The following is a 17323-nucleotide window of genomic DNA, read 5'->3' on the forward strand; positions in this document are numbered from 1 at the left end:
GCTCACTCTTTCCTTCAGGGTCTTGTAGTTTGCAATAAAGGTATTGAGTGGCCATTGTGTTCAGTCTACAGTCTACTTTCGGCACGTATCTCGCATCCCGAGCGAGTCCTCCAAACATTCTTTACTTGGTGTTCCCTTCTCTATCTGAGCTGCCTTTTCCCCCAGCATATGCTGCTAGCTTCCAAGCCATGGAGCAGAGTCATTTTTTAAAGCAGGGAGATGTGCTAAAATATAAATCCCACTCTCCTAAAACAATCTTTGACACGCAATGTGAGCTCTTGCGGAGAATTGCCACTAGGTGGCACAATTCTCAGTAAATGGAAGAAGCTCAGTCCAAGCCTGAAGTCTTAAGACTTGTCCTTTCTAGTTCACTTAATCACTTAACTTCCCGTTAGTCGTTGATTTGCTCGAGCGGGCGCCAGTAACGTCTCCATTTGTCCCTGTCGGGTGCTAGTGTAGCCCAATCTGTTCGCTCTGGGAACATGAAGAGCCTCAGACCCATCGTTCATGATCTTGACGAAGAAGTCTGACCATCTGGTAGGTGGGCGGCCACGCGGTCTTTTGACATCCCGTGGAATCCAGTCAGTAACAGCTCTAGTCCAGCAGTCGTCTTTAAATCTCATTACGTGACCAGCCCATCTGATTTTTGACACCTTGGCAAATGAGACAGGGTCCCTGATTCTTGATCGTCGACGGATGTCGGAACTCCGGATTCTTTCTCTCATTTGAGTGAAACGTGATATTCCAAGCATAGCTCTTTCTAGTTAGAGAATCCTTTTTCTTTTGGAATTCCTCCATTGACTTTCTATTTTATAAGGAGCATGACAATTCCTTTCCCCTGCAGTCCTGCTCTGGCACTCAAGCCCTGTGGACTCATCATCACCTCAGCGTCACCTAACGCCTTTCCTTAGAGAATTCCAGCTCACAGTGTGAGCAGATTCATTCTCAAAGAAGACACACCTGGAGCTTCTTGCCCTTGGCTAGTGAGTACCAGGCACACTCTGAACGTCTACCTCCTAGATTTTAAACTTCGTATCCGGACACAGACCTATACAAACGTCATTTGCAGTTCGAACCGAGAGGTCAGGCTCTGTGACTAAGCTACGGCAGGCACTCCACAATGAACATTTTTGAGTGGTAGGCCAAGGACTAGAGACACAGAAAACCTCAAAGGTCTTTCCAGACTGAAACATAAGAGATTCCAGTTGGGGGAGGGAGGAGAGTAGGAATCTTCCTACCAGAAGAAATGCGAGATTCGCCAACCAACTTTTCATCTCATCTAGTCTTCATTCTGTCAGATGGAGAGAGATGAACAATGTTTAGGAACCACTTAATAATGCTCCGGTTTGTATCTCACTATTGCCCATAATTGTTAGATCTCTTGACTGTGGAATCATGAAGCGGTCACCCAGAATTCCAGGGGATAGACTCACCCCATGCTCAGTCTTGGCAGAGTTTGCAGTTGGGTGGTTAAGCCTTGGTTCCACAATAACTCGGCTCTATACTCCTAGAGGTCACACCAGGCTAGGTGCCTTTATATGTGGCTCTCTCTGCCTTTAAAATTTTTTTAATTGAATCACCATGAACTGTATCACTGTGTAGCACTGTCATCTCATTGTTCATCGATTTACTCAAGCGGGCACCAGTAATGTCTCTATTCATCCCAGCCCTGAGATTTTAGCAGCCTTTCCTTACTCATCTTTCCCAATGATTGGAGGCACTTTCATGGTCAGGGGAATGAGACCTGTTATAGTTACTGGCTTTGGCATATCGAATACGCCACGGGGAGTTTGCCAGGCTCTGCCCATCAAACATGGAGTGATTACAGAAAATTGATAGGAAGTATCTTATGATGTGTCCGGAAAGCGGCCTGAAGCGTGGCGGCGGTTGGGTAGTGGAGGTCGGCTGCGGGAGCTGGGTCCCTTGGGGCAGGGAGGGCTCTCGTTCACCCCTCTCTGGGGTACCCCGAGTGAAAACAGCCTGGAGCAGAGTTCCAGTTTGAACCATGGACAACAAAGTTATTTATTCCTGAGTTTCAGAAATACAACGTTCCAAGACCGATCTCTTCACCAGTGCCCCACTTTCACCCACCAGTGTCCCCATTTCCCTCCTGCCCAGCAGCCTGCCTCTATGGAAGGTCTCCATAGTGACCACCTCCCTCCACCAATGTCATATTGTCCCTTTCCTTGTCTTAACTCCCACCTCTATCCCCAGTGCCAATCTTCCTACTGGAGACCTGTTCTCCTGCTCTCTGTTCCTATTGTCTTTGGACATTATTATTCCCCTATGAAGTTTCTTTATATACCACATATGAGAGAGAGCTCTTTACCTTTAAGTCAAAATAAAGGCATTAAGTCCTTTCATACTTCAAGCCTCTGACTTCTGTTGCTATTAGATTGAGAAAATTCTGTGCTTTGAAAGTTCTCGTGTGAGTAGGTTGGCCTACCACAATGCTTTTTCATAATATTAATGGTGCCAGGCAACAGAATGTGATTGGGGCAGTGAAACCCACTCCATAAGGGGGCTATCATAATTATTAGTATGTAACTAAAATCTCTCTTGATGACCTATACAGTTATTTCTTCAAACTATTCAATCATTTATTCCAGAAGCATTCATTAAGTGTCTAATATGCCAGTTGCCATGAGGGACGGAGACAAGTAAAAGAAAGACAAATCAGGAGTCAGGAAATAAATATTTATCTAGGACCCAAATGGAGCCAGGCCATGGATTAAGTGCTGGAAATTGCAGGCAAAGTCACAGCATTTGAATTTAATACCCGCTTTTACTTTTTTAAAAATACATTTTTTTCATTTATTCCTTTAGGAATCAAAGCTCAGGAAATCTCCGTGGCTTTCTGGTTACCAGAATTTCTCTTTGAATCAGTTCTTGCTGGAATTTACGAGGGCAAGCAAATATACTTGTTTTACACTCCAGTTTGCCAGGCTGGGTCTCAACGCTCTCTGCTCCTTGGCCCTCTTTGGTGTCCCTTGGGTAACAAATGACTGCTTTCCCAACAGACACTTTGGTGCCCTTGGCTCGACAGGACTCTGCTTCTACAGTCCTTGTATTGTGGCAGGATCTTCCTGTCCTCTTAATTTAGGGGTTTTGTGGTTTGGTCTTTGTGCCAGATCCTTCTGGCAGACCATGAGAATCTATTCCCTATTGTCAGTTTCATCACTTAGCATGTCCTTTTATATGATGTGATTATAGTATAAATGACATACTTCCATATAATTTCAGGAGCAAGTGGCTATTACTGGAAATAAAATACTCATGGAACTGTATAAAAAAGAGAACATTCCAGAGCTTGTTTGTTCTCTATTTCCCACAAATCTGTAGCAACAAGTAACTCACTTTTTTGGGGGGGGGGTGGAGGGGTGGATTAGGGGGTTACACTCAGCAGTGCTCAGGGCTTACTCCTGGCTTTGTGCTCAGGTGTCACACTTGGTGGTGTTCAACACCCCCTGTCCACCAAAAAAAGAAAAAAAGAAAATAAAATATCACCAGGAACACAATCTCACTCATCAAAAGTAAGTTTAAGGGGGCCGGAGATAACTCAATGGACTGAGCACATGCTTTGCGGGGTGGGGTCTGGGTTTTGTCTCCTGAACGCCCTCTTGCCCTCTGCACCAGCACCCTGAGCACAGAGCCAGGAGTAGCCCCCAGAATTGTTGACTATGCTGTACCCCCCATAAGTTTAAAAAGAATTTGCTTGTCGTGGCTTTAATTAGTGAAATTAAAATCTGTGATCTAAATCTAAAACTTGAAAATCTTAAGTTTGAAATCTAAAACTCAGCATCTATTCCACTCTACAAACAATGTTGTCTTTTCCCAACATGGTTCTTCATCGCCAGCACATGAGGGTTCCCTAGTTCCAAGTTATGCCAGTTCTTTCAGACAGCGCTTCCCCTAAGTAGCAGGAACAGTTAAGTAGCCTCGCTGGTAGATCGAAAAAGTACTTTCCAATGACTATGAGTTTTATTTATTTACATTAATAAAACTATGAAGGTATTATTTCACCTGAATTAAATAGTTTGGAAAGTATTTCATATGAAATAGTCTTTCCACAAAGGCATTTTATTCTAGGGTGGCAGTGAAAATAGAAGTTATATCTTAGCCTGTGAATTCTACCTGACTTTAACCACCAGGAAGCTGACCCACTCTAAAATTCACAACCGGGACACAAGCATGGCTGATGACTGGCTGCTGGCCTCTGGGCCTTGGACCCAGCTACCAAAACTTCACAAACTCCTTAAAACAAGAAGATGCTTCTAAAAGAAAAGCAGAACTAGAAGCAGCTGTGCAAAAGAAGAGTTTGAGAGAAAAGCTTTACATATTGTTGAACAGCTGTTGGAAGAGAATATTACTGAAACATTCCTAAAGGAGTTTGGGAAGTTCATCACACCTGCTCACTACACTGAGGTTGTAGATGAGTGATCCATCATCGATTCTGAGATTATCCCTTCTGTCAGAAGAAACTAGAAATCAGATGAAGACAAAACACAAGATTTCTACCAGAACTAGTAAAGTCTATGATATCACTAAAAGAAAATGTTTTTGCAGCAATTTTTGTTATAAAGCATCTAAGTTCTTTTAAGCACAGATTTCCAAAGCTCCAGTTTGGGTTGCACGAGAGACTGCCTCCCGACTTTCAGAGTTGGAGTTGGGCTTCCTGTCTCCATCTCCCTGTACTTCCTGAAGCCCCGGCAGTCACACCCATGAACCACCTCCAGTGCCAAGTCAGCTCATTCACAGGCCATGATCCAGAGACTCATGAATTAATCTTGAAAGAGATCAACACATGGCAGAATTTCTCTTGGGCCCCACACAAGGTTGAGTCGTTTGATGTACCCCTGAGGGGGCCAGGTGAGCCTAGCATCTTCCCAAACAGAGCCCCAGCAGCTGGAAACCTGCACACTCCACAATCACCACATTGCTCCTGGCCGGACTCCACCGCTCAGATGAATCTCATCCAGAAGTTAATTTGTTTGGAAAAACTCACGTATGCAAGTTTTGTGACTAAAAACTCTAGGCTCTCACGAGTTGAGATGGGCTATCTCCCCCAATCTCCCTGTCCTTCTAAAAGCCCCATGAGTTACATACACACCCCAAAGCTGCCACCCAGTGAAAAGTTTAACTCCAGCTGTATCACCCTGTTAAAAATTTCGGACACCCTGGAGCATGTGGGCATGAACATGACGTCTAAAACCCTAAAATGCTGATAAAACAGGAGTAGCACACCAGATTGGATGGGATATAATGTTAAAGGCATCCATCTCGATTAACAAAATATAAACACAGGAGGCTTAACCTGCAACAACATCTTAGTAATCTCTTATACAAGGGCTAATGGCTCCATGGTGAGATACAACAATCTTCACTAACTTTCTTCTAAGGAAACATTTTTTGATCATCCTTTTAGCAAATAATTTGTAACAAGCAATACAAAATAAATTATTTAGGGCCTGCTATGGGGGGCAGGCTTAAGGGGTCGTTGGGAAAATTGGAAATAATGGCGGTGGTACGTTGCAATGGTGGTGGGATTGGTGTTGAAATATTGTTTGCCTGTAACTAAATGGATAACTGAATAAAGTAAAAATAATAAAATTCACAACCTGTATTAGTGAAGAATGAAGTGAATATTTTCACTCAGACTTATAGGAATAAATTTTATAATATCCAATTCTCCAGTTTTTCTTCTTTCATTAATACTTTTATTAAAAAGTCAGCATTATTTAGTAAGATAAAAAAAGTATTCAATATCAGGGCTTATATATATCAAATTATGCTCTGTTTTTATTTTAATTACCTACCTTTAATTCCAGGCTGGAGCGATAGCACAGCAGGTAGAGCATTTGCCTTGCACGAGGCCGACCTGGCTGACCCGAGTTCGATTCCTCTGCCCCTCTGTGAGAGCCTGGCAAGCAAGAGTGTCTCCCCTGCACGGCAAAGCCTGGCAAGCTACCCGTGACGTATTCGATATGCCAAACACAGTAACGAGTCTTACAATGGAGACGTTACTGGGCCTGCTCGAGTAAATCGATGAATAATGGGAGGACAGTGCTATACGGTGCAGTGCTACCTTTAATTCCAAGGAATCAAAAATGAAGTGCATTAGCTTGACCTAGTTTCTGTGTGCACATATGTGTGCACACATGTACAAACACACACACATATACACAGTCTCTCTGGGATGATGAAGGATAAAGGAGATATGTCCCCTCTGGAATCTTATGTGGTGGATCATATGAATCAGAATGATGAAACGCTTCGGTTCTACTCTCCTTCTAGCTGGAGATGTGGAAACTATCTTTGCCATTATACTTTCAGTATAAATTAGGATTAGGAGACTTGGGAAAGCGGAAGTGACACACGGATCCTCTACCTTCTACTTCACCTCTTGCTACCTGGAAGCACTGCACTGTAGCACTATCCTCCGGTTTTTCATCAATTTTGCTCGAGCGGGCCCAGTAACGTCTCCATTGTGAGACTTGTTGTTACTGCGTTTGGCATATCAAATACTACACAGGTACTCTCGGTAGCTTGCCGGGCTCTCTGAGAGGGGCGGAGGAATCAAACCCGGTTCAGCCGGGCCAGCTGCACACAAGGCAAACGCCCTACCACTGTGCTATCACTCCAGCCCTTACCTGGAAGCAAGATCCTGGAAATGTTAGGTGTTTATGTCTTGTTCTCCAGGACTCCTTCTCCATGTGAGAAAAGTAGATTATATTTGTAGTAGCCACAGCACCGGCCACGAAGTCTGGCTTTCTATTCATGGCTCTCTGTCATCCGGAAAGCCTTGAAATCATAACACTAGTGGAGATCTTTAAGGCGAACCTCTCTCTCTCTCTCTCTCTCTCTCTCTCTGGCTTTTTGGGTAACACCTGGCGGTGCTCAGGGGTTACTCTTGGCTCTGCACTCAGGAATTAGTTCTGGTGCTGCACAGGGGACCATATGGGATGCTGGGAATCAAACCCAGGTCAGTCGCATGCAAGGCAAACACCCTACCCGCTGTGCTATTGCTCCAGCCCCTAAGGCAAAGCTCTCTTAAGGAGTCAGTCTGTTTTCTTCTGGGTAGGAGGATGCAGCCTTTTAAAGTTCATAGAAATTTAGAAAGCTAAAGAATTCATATGTAAGGTAATAACACTATAATAATTTTTGACTCTAGACTCTTATTATTAAATTGACATTCCAAGAAAGATGACAGGTTGTTATAAAATTAGAGTAAAATTTACACATATCACTCAGAAATTGTTTCTGTGTCGGGGCTGCAGAGATAATACGGCGAGTAAGGCACTTGCTTGCATGTAGCCCACGCTTGATACCAGCACCACATATGGTCCCCCAAGTTCCACCAGGAGAGATCCCTGAGGGCAGAGCCAGGAGCAAGCCTAGAGCATGGCCGGCTGTGGCCTCCCACTCCCGCCCCCAAATTGTATTTGTGGCATACTCTATCCAAGTTGTTACATAGATTTACTGCATTTTCTGATTTAAGATACTAAGTATTTAATTTTGGTGGTGGTGGTGGTGGTGGGGAACTGAACCATTACTTGGGCCAAAGAGATAGTTTAGTATAGAAGTTAAAGAAACTGCTTTGCATACAGTCTACCCAGGTTCAATTCCTAGAATTGCATATGGTTCTCCGAGCACTGTCAGGCATAATCCCTAATCACAGAGTGAGGACTGTGTCTTTCTGTTTTTGTTTTTATTAGTGAAACGCCATGAGGTACAGTTGGACTTACAAGTCGTTGTGCTTGGGTTTCAGTTATACAATGATCGAGTACCCATCCCACCAACAGTGCCCATTCTCCACCCCCACCAATCCCAGTATCCCTTCCATCCCCCTTCCCCCATCCCACCCTGCCTCTGTGGCAGGGCACTCCCTTTTGTTCTATCTCTCCTTTTGGGTGCTGTGGTCTGCAGAAGAGACATTGGGTGGCAATCATGTTCTGTCTATAGACTACTTTCAGCATGCATCTCCCATCCTGGGCGGATCTTCCCAGCACCCTTTATTTGGTGCTCCCTTCTCTATCTGAACTGCCTTTGCCCCTAGAGTGTGCAGCTGGCCTCTAAGCCATGGAGTGAACAACTTGGTATTTATCACAGCTGTTCTTGGGTGTTAGATAAAGATAAAGATAATCGATTTGATCATCGATTTGCTCGAGCAGGCCCAGTAACGTCTCCATTGGAGACTTTGTTGTTACTGTGTTTGGCATATTGAATACATCACGGGGAGCTTGCCAGGCTCTGCCGTGCAGGCGAGATACTCTCGGTGGCTTGCCGGGCTCTCCAAGAGGGGCGGAGGCATCGAACTCGGGTCGGCCATGTTGGCTGCGTGCAAGGCAAACGCCCTACCACTGTGCTATCGCTCCAGCCCCTTGGGTGTTAGTCTCTTATTTTGTTACTTTATGTTCCCCAGATGAATGCAATCTTTCTATGTCTGTCCCTCTCTTTTCCACTCATTTCACTTAGCATGATACTTTCCATGTAGTACCACTTGTATGTAAATTTCATGACTTCATTTTTTCTAAATGTTACATAGTACTCCACTGTGTAGATGTACCAAAGTTTCTTTAACCAGAGGACTGTGTCTTGAGTACCAGTAATACCAAAATGAAACAAACAAGAAAAACACAATTATTTATTTTTATTTTTTAAATTTTTTTTTAGATCCATTAATTATTTAATGCAGGACATCCACATCGCCTCAAAAAGAAATTACATAACTATTAAATAAGTCTTCCTTATCACAGCCTCTTTCTGGAGGCTTTGGTCAGCTTTCTGTCTTTGTGGATTTGCCTTTTTTCAAATTTCATAGACACAAAACCATATAATATTTTCTGTTTTACTCCTTTTACTTTTTTTCCCCTTTATTTTATTTTATTATTTTTTACAGTTGTAAATTTACAATTTTTTGTGCTTTGGTTTCAATTATACAATGATCAGATACCCATCCCTCCACCAATGCCCATTTTCCACCACCATGGATAATATCCCTCCCACCCCCATCCCCCCATCCCCCCTGTCTCTGTGGCAGGGCAATCCCCTGGAAAAACACAATTATTATGGAGTTCCTCTGTTTCAGAGACTAAAATTGAGTGTATCAGTTGTGAGATGTAACAATGAAGTAGCAAAACTCCAGGTTATTGTTTGCAAAAGCAAACTCCATACCAGTAATCTAGGAACTCTACTTTTCACCTCTACTTTTCTTCTCATTTTGGTAAATGATCTTATGGGCTTAGTTAACTACTCCAACTTAATCTAGGGACATGGGGGACCAGCACAGCCAACAGGTGCATAATTCAAACACTCAAAGTCTCTACAGGAGATCACTCTTCTAGATGACACTGGAGGTCAAGACAGAACTGGCTCTGTGTGGAGGTAAACACAGTCTGAGGGGGTTGACTGGAGCTCAGTTACCTCGAAAGTCCACCCTCTTAAAGAGGTCATCTGCAGTCTATAGAAATCCCATCAGTGCCATACACCTTGAACACTAAACCCTGTTCTAGGGAGGAAGACCAGAATTTCAGGCATTTGGAAATGTTTAAGAAAGTCAGGTGATCCAAAGCTGCTGGAGACCCCAGGCTTGGCTTCTATGTCCACCCTGGGGGCTGCTGGTCCTTCTTTGGCGTCAAGGAGCTGCCAAGAACAGAAGACTGAACAGAAGTCTCACCCAAAGTGTGTTTAAAGTTAACTAAGATTTGGGAGCTGGAGAGAGAGTAGGTAGGGCGCTCGCCTTGCATGCCATGTGGCCAACTGGTCTCTGGCATCCTATATGGTCCCTTGAGCACCACCATGAGTAATTCCTGAATGCAGATCCAAGAGTAACCCCTGAGCTTTGCCAGGTGTTGTCCCCAAACAAAACAAAATAAAAATAAAGTTAACCAGGATCTCCAGGGTGCCTGGGAAGTCCCGGACCTCGACACGACTATTTCTGTAACTTCTCCTTGCAGATTGTGATAGAAATAAAAACAAGTTTCTGCTGGGGATCTGAAATCAGAACTGGAAGAGTGGGCCATGGCCACAAGTGGCAAGTTTGAAGCTGCTGAGCAGCCTGGAGTCCTGGTTGAATAAAGTGGAATGAGTTGACCCACCTCTCTCCTCCCCCAGACTCAGTCTCCTCCCTCTACGGAGAAGATCCTTGGCATTTACTTGCAATCTTGTTCCCCAGACCTGTGCTGCTGCTGCATTTAAGGCCTATCTTCTCAGCTGCAGGAAATGGCTAGTTTGTGCCAGCCACATACTAGGGTCCCATGTGTTCAGTGGTGTACTCTTCTCTCCTCCCTGCCTCCCAGAGTGCCCCTTCCAGTTCTCAGCTGGAACACAAAGTCAGTATCATTGGTCCAGCAGGGGATACGAAAGGGCTGGGGGTGACAGGTGGGAGAGGACTTTTGTTCTCACTGGGAAAGTGTCTGCTTTGCACCAACTCCAACAGAAACAGCCACTGGTGACAGAAACAGCTTCACACTTTCCACCTCAAGTTGCTTCCTGAAATTGGTGGCTTGGTTCTCAACCACGTTAAGAGGTTCTCATCTCTGTCAAGGGGTCTGGGTTTCCTCTTTGATTCTGTGGATGCTCCAGGAGAGAATTCATGGGTCAGGGACTAAAGAAGACACCAAACACTCAGCCTGTACCGTCTTGTTTAGAAGGAAGGAGGGACACTTAGGTTGGGCCCTAGATCATGTCTGTTTACTATGTAAAAGTTGTGTTTCATATTTTCTCTTTTGCTATTGAGTTGTTCAGTTAAATGCCTACATTTTTCAATTTAGATTTTTATTAGTGAAACACCATGAGGCACAGTTGTAGACTTACAAATTTTTGTGCTTGGGTTTCAGTTATACAATGATCCAATACCCATCCCTCCACCAGTGCCCGTTCTCCACCACCACTGATCCCAATATCCCTCCCACCCCCCTTCCCCCCCACCCCATCCTGCCTCTGTGGCAGGGCATTCCCCCTTGTTCTCTCTCTCCTTTTGGGTGCTGTGCTTTGCAAAAGAGGCTTTGAGTAAATGCCTACCTTTTCTTTGATAGTGGCATGTGCCCTTGTTGATTTTTAACAGTTCTGTTCATTTTGTTCCTTAGGTTCATGTGCTTGTATTATATATACCTCATGTCAGGCCATTGGATATTGTGTAAACTCACACAAGATGGGGGGCACTGCACCCACACGGCGGCTCTATCTCTCCCGCCGCCCGCGTTCGGTAGTCTCACCCTTCTCCCACCCCGGAGAGGTCGATGGCGATGGTCAGGCAGAGGAAGGAACGAGGGCCAGGCTGGTAGGTATTAGTCGTAGTTTATTCTGATTCTCTCCTCATCTCTCCTTCTGTCTCTGCCCCCATTCTTCCTCCCCCAGCTACTTCATTCTCCTTCTCCATTCCCCTTCATCCTCCTTCTCTGGAGTCTGGGTTCTGATCCTCTCTGAACTCTCTTCTTCCTTCTGCCTCCTGCCCCACTCCTACTTAAAATCACTTAACTTCCCGTTAGTCGTCGATTTGCTCGAGCGGGCGCCAGTAACGTCTCCATTTGTCCCTGTCGCGTGCCAGTGTAGCCCAATGGCATCTCTTTGCTCCGGGAACATGGAGGGCCTCAAACCGATCGTTCATGACCTTGACAAAGAAGTCTGACCATCTGGTAGGTGGGCGGCCACGCGGTCTCTTGACATCCCGTGGAATCCAATCAGTAACAGCTCTAGTCCAACGGTCGTCTTTAAATCTCATTACGTGACCAGCCCATCTGATTTTCGACACCTTGGCAAATGAGACAGCGTCCCTGATCCTTGATCGTCGACGGATATCAGAACTCCGGATTCGTTCTCTCATTTGAGTGAAACGTGATATTCCAAGCATAGCTCTTTCTATTCTTCTTTGGGAGACCTGAATGGCGTTCTCATCTTGTTTGCGTAGGGCCCAGGTCTCTGAGGCATATGTTAATGCAGGAAGAACAGTGGAATCAAAGAGATGTGCCCGGAGCCGGAGGTTCTTCGTCCTCTTAGCTATTTCTTCGACGTTCTTGAAGGCGTTCCAAGCCGCTCTCTTCCTCCTGCGCAGCTCGGGTGCCAGGTCATTTGTCATGTTGACCTCTCGACCTAGGTACACATAGCTGTTGCATTCGGAGATGGTCGTTCCATTGAGAGCGAATGGGGCGTCAGGAACAAGGCTGTTTCTCATAAACATTGTCTTCGTAAGATTCAGCTGTAGTCCTACCTTTCCACACTCACGGTCAAAGTCGGCCAGCATTTGTGCCGCTTGGCTGATGTTTGGTGTTATTAAAACAATGTCATCAGCAAAGCGGAGGTGGTGTAGTTGCCGACCATCTATCTTCACTCCCATTCCTTCCCATTCCAGTCGTCGCATGATGTTCTCGAGGGTGGCACTGAAGAGTTTTGGTGAAATGGTATCACCCTGCCGCACCCCTCTCTTGACATCAACGATCACTTCTTTGTAGAATGGTGAGATCCTGGTAGTGAATCCGCAATACAGCTCACGGAGGATCCTGATGTATTGGGCTTGAATGCCCTGATTGGCTAGGGCTTCAATGACCGCTTCCGTCTCAACAGAATCAAAGGCCTTCTTTAAATCAATGAACGTTAAGCAGAGCGGCATCTTGAACTCCCGAGAAACCTCAATGAGTTTGGTTATCGTGTGGATATGGTCGATGGTGCTGAATCCTTTGCAGAACCCTGCTTGCTCACATGGTTGTCCTTCATCTAGTGTTCTGCCAATCCTATTCAGGATGACTCGAGTGAACAACTTGTAGATGACAGACAATAGGCAGATCGGGCGATAGTTGCCAATGTCATGGATGTCTCCCTTCTTGAACAGTAGTACGGTCCTGCTGGTTTTCCATTGAGATGGAACCTTGCATTCAGACAGGTAGCGAGTGAAGAGCCGAGCCAGTGTATTGATGAGTACTGACGGCAGGTTCTTCAGGTGTTCAGGTCTGACCTTGTCTGGGCCGGGTGCTGTTTGCTTCTTTACTGACGAAATGGTGTGTCGGATTTCGGAAGGGAGAACGTTGGGAACGACATACCCATCCTGTGGAATTTGGTATGTCGGCAAGTGGACATGGCTATCGAAGAGATTTGAGTAGAAGTCATGGATAATCTTCTCCATTGCCGTTCTGGAGGATGTGATGGATCCATCAGGACATCGGAGGGCAGTCATCTTGGTCTTATAGTTGGCGAAGGACAGGCGGGCGTTACGAATACTTTTCCCGGCTTCTGCCGCATCTACCAGTACTTCTGCTCTTCTCTCTTTGAGGTCTTCCTTGATCGCATCTCTGCACTGCTTTGCAAGCTCGGACGTTAGCTTGCGGTTGCCTGAGGCATGCGCCAAACCACGCTGGCGAATTAGCTCAAGAGTTTTCGAAGATAGGCGACTTTTTGTGGCTATCTCTCTCTTGGCGTTCCTCGCACATTCATGGAGGTGCTGAACCAGTCGATCGTATTCCTCGTCAATGTTGTCAACAATGGCATCTTCCCATGTTGCCGCAATAGTACCAAAGAGTTCCCAGTTGGTGGTCGTTCTGGGAGTTCTCTTTTTGAACGACCCCACTCCTACAGTACAGTTAAATCCTCTCCCCATGAAGAATTGGGGGAACAATTACATAGGTGCGGTCACAATCAATAGGGGTGGAGATCAATAAATCTTAGCCTCAGGGAAGACCGCTCCTAGGACAGATCCTTCCTTAGCAGGAGGACCCACCCTAGAGCAGAATCCCATGGGCGTGCCTCTCCTCTCCTTGTCCGACAAGCATACAAGAATATAATATAAATCATTTTGTATGGATACAGTAAGAAATATTTTAAACTTATAGAATTGCTCTCCTAGGGCCATCTCGATCTCAGACTACGGTGCTCAGGCCAGATAGTCTTTCCCACCCCTAGCAGGATCCTAGTCTTGTCGTTACCTTGGATCATGACAGCATTTGTCCATGATCAAACTCTTAACTTATAGTTAAGAATCGTGGCACTTTGGCCTGGCCCATTTCGCTGCCAGGGTAGCTCACTGCTTGCCCTGGGTCCATTCAGTCCCTCGTCGGGACCCTGCTTTTGGGGTGTTAGGAACTAAGGGCAACTGAGGCTTAAGTCGAGAAAGATGCCCGGGAGTGAATAATATTCAAGGCCAATCAAATCCTAAGTTACAAAGCATAATGTTAACGTTCTTTCTGTATCTATACAAAAAGGATATTACTTTAAGGTAAACTATTCATAAGGCATAAGGAGAGGAAAAGGGCAATATTTCACTCATACATATAAAATCATAGATTTCTGGGAAACTGATCTTACAAATTAACAAAGTCTGATTAAGGGGAAAGCTGATTAACTGGGTGGGAAGGAGAGCATAGGGAAGACTGTTTACATGTTTACATGTAAACACAATGGAAGTGGAAGTGCCTCTGGAGCACTGTGGTGGGTGTAACCAGATAAAACCTAAGCTTCTTGAAGGACAAAGCAATGTTACCCAACAGGATATATCTGAAAACTCTGCTACATTCTTTAGTTGGTCTTCTACATTTTTATTTCCCAGTATTTACTTACACTCTAATGTTAGTAATGCCTGTCTTGCAGGATTATTGAGAATTAAATAGAAAAATCTATGTAAAGCATCTAGCATATGGCCAGCCATAGAGCATGCATTTATCTAGTAAGTGGCTTAGCACACCCATGGGGAAAATCTTATTACCACTGCACTGTGTGATACAGAATCCCTTGGGAAGGTTCAAAACACACACACACACACACACACACACACACACACACACAAATGGGTCATAAAAGAAAGAATGCTAGTTGTCTATTCCTACCAAATTTTCCCCAGGCCAGGGGCGGAGGGCGGGGCAAAAAAATATGTTTGAGACCATATTTCCTGCCTAGGTGAAGATGGTTGCTAAGCTTGAGTCTGCAAGATATGGGTAGAAATTGGTGGATGTAGCTTTTGTAAACACCCCTACGAAACAGGAACGTGATGGTGGAATTCATCTATTAGCTATTTTAAAACATATCCATATACCATACATTTATTACTAAATATTACATAGACCCATGAGACACCTTTGTGGATGGAAGTCAGACTTCAGGATGAGAGCAGAGAGCCATCAGATCCCAATACTGTGGAGAGGAAGGGAGGAACGCCACATGAGGTGGTGATCTTCTTCTCCTCCGTCTCCTTCTTCCTTTTTCTTCTTCTTTCTTCTTTTTTCTTCTCCTTCTTCCTCCTCCTCTCTCCTCTTCCTCGTCCTTCTCCTCACATCCATTATATTCCTGTCTCTGCGCTTAGGAATCACTCCTGGTGGGGCTTAAGGGACCATACAGGGTGTTAGGAATTGATTGATCTTGGGTGAGCCATGTGCAAGGAAAGTACTCTACCACCTGCACTATCTTTCTGACCCCCAGCTGCTTTCTTTTGGGGGTGGGGTTGTGGAAATGCTTTATTTTCCCCCTCACCTACCCAGACAGACAAATAGACAGACAGGACAGCAGGGATCACATCCATGTGCACATGACTGGACTGGAGACTAGGAAAGCTGAGCAGACAGGAAACCATTGGGATACGGGTGGAGAGAAGCCTAGGGACAGGTTACAGAGCAGCCAGCCCCAGCAAGGGGACCCAGGCGACAAGCTCTAGCTACAAATTCCAGGCTAGGAAAGAGTACACTGGACAGAGGACAGCATAGACAACACTGGCCATCGCACACTGGAGGGAAGCAGATGACAAGGGACTGGAATTAGGGTGCACTACACTGGGTCACAGAACAGTGAGGCCCTACACAGGTAGAGGAGAGGCCTGGACCCGGCTACTTGAACTCTACCATAAACTTGAACTTCTTATTTTTTGTTTTGTTTTCGTTTCTGGGCCAAAGCTGGTGGTGCTCAGGGGGTAACTCCTGGCTCTGCACTCAGGAATTATTCCTGGAGGTGCTGTTTGTGTGTCTGGGGGCGGAGGGCAGGTACCAGACGAGACTGCTTGGGGAACCAACACAGGCCAGGCAGCCACACTCAAAGCAAGCTCTCTAACCCCTGTACATCTTTCCAGCCCCAAACCTGAACTTCTTAAGCGTCTGAATTTTGTCTGCAATTCTTTCCTACAATTCTCAAGAACCCACGAGTTCAGGAATACATCCACTTAGGCTCAAACAGCAGGGATTCAGGATTTCAGGATTTGGGGACCTGGATTAGACATGAGCCCGCGAACAGAGCAGGCCTGGGCCAGCTGCAGGGCTGGGCATGTGTGGGGGCTGCGCAGGATGGCATTAGCATCAGCTACCCCCGCAGGCGGTACACGTACCCCACGCCCAGGGCGGGCTCCTTCTTCCCCCAAATCTTTCTTTTCGTCTCCCACCCGCATCCGAGTCCTGACCCCGGCAGAAATAAGCGGGTCTGTTTCCCGCAGGAGCTTGCCCGATGGCCCCCGCATCACGCCCACCCTCGCGGCCGGCCAGATCCACGTGGAGCGTCCCCTGCTCGCCATCCCGTCCCGCCCCGCATCCCGCTCGCGGTCCCCCGGCTCCGCCTCGCCCGCCTCCCCGGCGCGGCCCTCTTTGAAAGAACGCGAAGCGGCCGGCGGCGTCAAGAAAAGACTCGGGCTGCCATTGGTGGGCGCGCGTCACGTGCGGCGGCGCGTGGCGCTGATTGGTGCGGCGGCGCTGCGGGGGCGGGCCGGCGGAGGCCCCGAGAGGCAGCCGCGCCGCTGCTCGAGCCGCCAGGGGCGGTACGTGGTGGCGCCGCGGGGCCGCCGAGGCCGCGGGAGCTGGCGCTGTCCGGGATGCGGAGCTGCGACGCGGTTGTCAGTGTCCGCGAGTGCGAGAGGCTCCCGCCGGGGAGCCTCGCTGGAGGATGGAGGCGGGTCTGCGACTGCGCGCGGGGCCCTGAGGACCCGAGTCCAGGTGCGGGATCCCCCAGTGGAATTTGCTTTGTCCATGTCCCCAACTGACCAAAGTTCAAATCAGCCACCGGCCGGCGGCTGGGCGAGGCCTTGCAACTCTGTGTCCAGCTGACCCGGTCGGGGGCGGGGCGGCCCGGACCACGCGCGCTGTGTGCGGACACCCGTGCCGCCTGCGCAGCTGGGGTCTGGGGGCGCCTCGGGCCGAGATTGCGCCGCGCGGGGTCAGGGCTGGGGGCCCCTGCAGCATTAACATCTCCAGCGCGTGGGGTGGGGCCTCTTAGCCCATGCAAACAGTTATAAAGCTCTTCGGAGACGTTTTTTCAGTCTTTATGGGCTTGTATACCGTGTAAGGGAAAAGACCCAGGAGGAGGGTGCAGCAGGGGGTTCCTCCCCTCCGCTCCCCCTTTTAGGGAAGGGATGACGGAGCAGAGCGCT

General features: G+C 46.9%; 1 protein-coding gene across 1 annotated transcript in view; it reads left to right on the forward strand.

The window, feature by feature from the left end:
• Nucleotides 1-16680: 16680 nt before the first annotated feature.
• The window catches only part of PTPDC1 (protein tyrosine phosphatase domain containing 1), a 62393-nt gene continuing 61750 nt past the window's right edge, over nucleotides 16681-17323 (forward strand). Inside the window, exon 1 of the mRNA XM_056126985.1 lies at nucleotides 16681-16889. The gene's annotated coding sequence lies outside the window, so the exon portion shown is untranslated. The remainder of the gene's footprint in view (nucleotides 16890-17323) is intronic.

This window comes from Sorex fumeus, unplaced genomic scaffold (assembly GCF_029834395.1).
Source record: "Sorex fumeus unplaced genomic scaffold, SorFum_2.1 ptg000063l, whole genome shotgun sequence".
Classification (NCBI taxonomy): domain Eukaryota; kingdom Metazoa; phylum Chordata; class Mammalia; order Eulipotyphla; family Soricidae; genus Sorex; species Sorex fumeus.